The sequence below is a fragment of the Neolamprologus multifasciatus genome, chromosome 1 (assembly GCF_963576455.1).
Source record: "Neolamprologus multifasciatus chromosome 1, fNeoMul1.2, whole genome shotgun sequence".
NCBI classification, from domain to species: domain Eukaryota; kingdom Metazoa; phylum Chordata; class Actinopteri; order Cichliformes; family Cichlidae; genus Neolamprologus; species Neolamprologus multifasciatus.
This window is the reverse complement of record NC_140439.1, coordinates 39,646,497-39,651,496: the sequence shown is the minus strand read 5'-3', so window position 1 is coordinate 39,651,496 and position 5,000 is coordinate 39,646,497. Positions and strand designations below refer to the sequence as shown.

General features: G+C 45.7%; 1 protein-coding gene across 13 annotated transcripts in view; it reads right to left on the bottom strand.

Annotated features, from left to right (window-relative positions):
• znf536 (zinc finger protein 536) overlaps positions 1–5,000 on the bottom strand; it is a 225,589-nt gene that overhangs the window by 125,395 nt on the left and 95,194 nt on the right. The window lies entirely within an intron of this gene.

Genomic DNA, 5,000 nt, shown 5'->3' with positions numbered 1-5,000 from the left:
CGGGGGCCCAATCACGGCGCGAGCGGCTCGGAGACTCAAAGTCAAGTGGATCCATTGTGTCTCCGATAGTTTCACTTAACACTAGTTAGGTGGAATCAATGGGAAGTACAGGAGGAAATGAAGGAGGCTGTTAAGACGGCTTCTTTCATATAGTGCTTCTGTCTGGGAGCGTGAAGGGCTTTGATTTCTGTTTACTTTGTAGTCGGGATATCGCAAGAAATTATCCCTCCCCTTAAGAGTCCCTGATCATCCAATAGGTGGAAATAAAGCAGACTTGTTACACGCTCGCTCTCTCTCCCCCTCCTGTCGTCTTTATTGTGGTGATCAGTCGAACGCTCGCCTAACACGAGCCGTCTCTGGTTTCCACCTCCCGGGTTTTTCTACTCTGCTGCCACTGCTGATGTAGCGGAGGTTATGGTGTTAAACACGGAGCTGCTAAACGCTCCCCAAGGTAATAACAGTCGTGTATGTACGGCGCCGTGCTCGCTCTACGGCAGCGGGAACTTTATGCCAACTGTGGAAACGCAGAGAGGGAAGAAGTGACGGGTTCAAAGCAGCTTTTAGTCGCGTCGGCTGTTTAATTATACCTGCGATTCATATTTTTAAAACACACCTGCGAGTCTCTGTCAGCTGTCAGAGCGTTTGTAGCGCCGGGGGAAGATCGGGGAGGTCGATCCGGCTCGGGAACAGCGTTAACGTGGATCTGTACGGGCCGGAGCACGCACCCACACCTGCCTTATGTCACCTCCTCCAGGTCATGAACTGCTCCATGATCATCCCGCTGACCGGAGAGCGAGGAGGTCAACACGGATTCAGAGCCGATGGCTGTAAAGCAGGACTGTTCAACATTTTATACATGACCTCTCCTGTTTGTCACGTGACCACAGTGTAGATTGTTTTTATGTGGATGCTAGCCTTTTATTGTGTTTGCGCTTCAAAGATCATAAAAGCTGCATTAGCATTATTCCACTGAGCACAGCTTGTAATTATCTTAAACTTCTGTACAAAGATGATTTTCTGCACTGATTCAGAAACCTTTGGAGAGATCCTGTCGGCTCCTGTGAGGGAAGCACAGAGATGCTAACTGCGTCGTCCCGCCAGGTCTGTCTATAGGGTGGAGTTACAGCATTTTGACCTCCTCACCTCCATCTAACAATCACCATAAAACCATAAAGCGTGCTGAAAACGACTCGGCGTCCTTTTGTGGGCTTTAGAGAAGCGTGGCTGAAACGTGCCTCTGCGAGCATCCAGAGGAGGATGACGATGATAATGAGATTATTTATCTTCAGATTTCTCCGAGTAGTTTCTGCAAAACGTTACATTATTCCACTCTTCCTTCCTCCTCTTCCTCACCCTCCATGAGAAATGTGACTTGCTTAATAATGTGGAACAACCTCTTTAAGTAGGTTTCCTTTCAATTAAGATCATCCACCAAACTAATTAACAGCCCTGTCTCAGAGAGAAAGCAGCTATATGAAGACATATGAGAAATAAAAGAAGCACAAACTCAAATCTGAGCAGGCAGCTGACGGTGCACGCCTGCTGGAGTGTAATGGACGGTGTGTTGTGTAGTAAATGTCGGGCGCGGGGCTTCAGATTCATCAGCTCGCTGAAATGATTCGACTAATCGATCTTGTTGGTGACTATTGGGTCTCTGAGCTGCTTAAGCGGATGATGGGTTGGCTGAGTATCTTTCGCCTCTGAAACACTGGCTGCTGACAGTCTGTGTTAGGAGGTCGGGGGGTTGAGAGCGAGCTTTGTCCCTGTGTGGACCTTTTCTCATTCACACAGTCAGCAGGAGAAAACGACCGAGTGTGGGGTTAAAATAAGCACACTGAGCTGAGACAGACGTGCTCATCTCATTCTGATCAAAGGTTTAAAAATGCAAACAGTGGAATAAAGAAGCACCAAATTCACATGAATCCAATCCCACGTTTTCTGTAGGAACCCAAATCCAGGCCATGTCTAAGATTTCCCAACGATTAGCAGGGAAGGATGAGCAGGGATATAGAGATGTACCAGAGCAGCATTAGCCATTAATCACCAAAGGTGGAGCAGCAGGGAGAGAGGGAGCCTTAAACACTGTCCTAGCATGACCCGGCCTGGGGCTGTGGTCCTCCAGGGGTCCGAACGCCTGTCGACACTCGGCACACACAGAAGATGTGCTTCGTACCAGCTCATCGTCAAAATCGTTTCTGATATTTATGATGGAGCAGAGCACAGAGTTTACATTTCTGACAGCTGGCGTTTAACTTCCTAATACTGCATAATGCTCCCGCTCTGCTTCTTCTACAGTGTTCATTTTGGTTCACTCTGCTTCTTTGTTCATCTCATCTTTTACCTGAGGTTTCAAATCTGGTTTCAGTATCTGTGGCTTACATGGGTCCCAGACGGAAAGAAGTAAAACATGAAGGCCTTCACAGATCACCTGTTTGGAATAATCAAAATCAACAACACAAACTACAAAACAGATGACAAAGCTTCATCCTTGTGTTCTCACCTCAAGCCTCATCTCCTCAGCTGAAGTCAGGGCTCTAGCACACCAATATCACTGATATTGTTGCAATTAATTATTGTCAGCAAATCAGACATCCAAGCCTCCGGACAGCTGACAACGAGCCGGCTACACAACAGAGCCTAACGTTATGTCAGCTAATGTTAGGCTCAGGAGTCCAAACTTTCCAGACGAAAAACTGTTTGATTACCTTCTCACATCATATCAAAACTTATTCACTAAGAGTCCAACACTTCAAAGGCAGTTTCACTTATGCCACCTAACAGCACCTAACAGAGGCTAACAGTAGATAACAGTAACTAACAGCACCTAACAAAGGCTAACAGTAGATAACAGTAACTAACAGCACCTAACAGAGGCTAACAGTAGATAACAGTAACTAACAGCACCTAACAGAGGCTAACAGTAGATAACAGTAACTAACAGCACCTAACAGAGGCTAACAGTAGATAACAGTAACTAACAGCACCTAACAAAGGCTAACAGTAGATAACAGTAACTAACAGCACCTAACAGAGGCTAACAGAGGCTGGCCGTAGCTAACAGAGGCTAACAGCCCCTAACAGAGGCTAACAGCCCCTAACAGAGGCTAACAGTAGCTAACAGCACATAACAGAGGCTAACAGCCCCTAACAGAGGCTAACCATAGCTAACAGAGGCCAACAGTAGCTAACAGAGGCCATCAGTAGCTAATGGGGGTTAACAGCAGTTCTTACGGACAGTAAGTTCAGGATATCATCAACACAGTACGGAGGTACATCTGGTAACCACTATTTCTCTTTTGCTCTTTTAGCGGGCTGTTTCCCTGCAGCTGATTTGTAGACACGATCTTTATGAACTTCAGCAACTGTTCACGTCACAAAACAGCTATCATTAGCTAATGTAAAAGTCTAGCTAATGCTATTATCTTTCTGAAATGGGTGTTTTTCTCCAGGTGCTCTGGGCTGATCAGAACACATGCTGGGTTCATGCTGTCCATGACATTTGTGCAGGACTAAAACCAATAAATAATAATCACATGACTAAAAGTAAAAATACCAAACTATTCTTCAGAAACTGTGAGTGTGGCTGTGAGAGGAGGGTGCAGGGTCAGTCTCAGCCTGTCTGAGCAGATAAAAGTGGCTTTGCTCTTGTTTCCATGTGTGTGTGAGTGTGTGTGTAGCCTCATCTCACACACACAGATCACCGTGTTGGGAGGCAAAGTGAAACAGGGTGACCATAAAACCAAAATGGCCTTCACTTAGTGTTCCTGCACCCCCTCCCTCAGCCCGCTGCCTGCACCCATTCCTCTTTTTCTTTAATTTTTTTTATTTTTTTATTCTGTACTATGAATAAATTTACTCTGTCCCGGACATGAAAATGTCAAATACCTAAAATACACCTAGGCTAAATAGCATATTAATTTTTAATGCCTGCTCATCCTATGCTGCTATTCTCATATCAGGCCTGTCTGCCAACAGCTGTTGCTGGCTCTGTAGCTGGGAATTTATCATCCATCTAGCTAAAGGAGGGGACAGAGGGAGAGAATAAAAAAAGAGATGGGAGACATTGTTCGGGAGGCGAGGGGAGGGGGGAGGGACAGCTCTGTGTTTTCATGGATCCCTACCTGCATTTATATCACCCGCACCTCACAACTTTCTTCCTCTGATATACGAGTGGGATTCAATTACACTAATGCCAAACATAAATTGTTGGAGATTCGCTGCTTTTCCGCCTTTGCCGTGTGAGAAATAAGGAGCCGAGTGGTGACATTGACGCTGGAGGTAGTGACATTGGGGAGAGCGGCAGAGGGAGACGAGATGCACTGAAGCAATGTGCCAGTGTGGGTGTTGAATGCCACCCATGTGCGTTTTTAGGTGGCATGTGGTGGATGATTATCATAGATTATCACAATCCAGATTGTTACAAGTTCTGTCTGCGCACATAGCAGCAGTGTACTGTAGCTGTGTGACTGTGTGTGTGTGTGTGTTTTGGTTTAAGACTCGGGGCCTTTGGGGATAAGACTATGGTGAGTGAATGACGAACAGTTGGAATGTGTGTGTGTGTCTTGTTCTTTTATCCTGACAGTGGGAGAAGTAAATACCGTACAGGAAGTGGAAAAGCTCCACGCTCAGGACATTTTGCTGCTGGCACACACATGCTACACTTGGCAGAGCAGCTCAGGTGTCTGCACAGGTATATCAGGTGTTTGAGCTTTTTCTTCATCTTTACTTTGGAAGCTAACCAGCGAGCGAGGTGGTCGTCATGTTAGTCAGCTGCCTCTCCTGAGAGCCTCTCGCTCATCTTTAAGAATTCACTTTTATTTTCATAATTGCATACAAGCGCTTGCTGATACAGCAGCACGGGTCATATCTACTGACGTGTGTCAAAAGTAAAGATTTTAGACGTTTTAAAGGTTTCCCTGCATTATTAATTATCATTCTTATCAAACGTGATTAGAAAAACTATTGTTAAAAACCCTGTGAGGTGTTGGCTTCCACTGTCT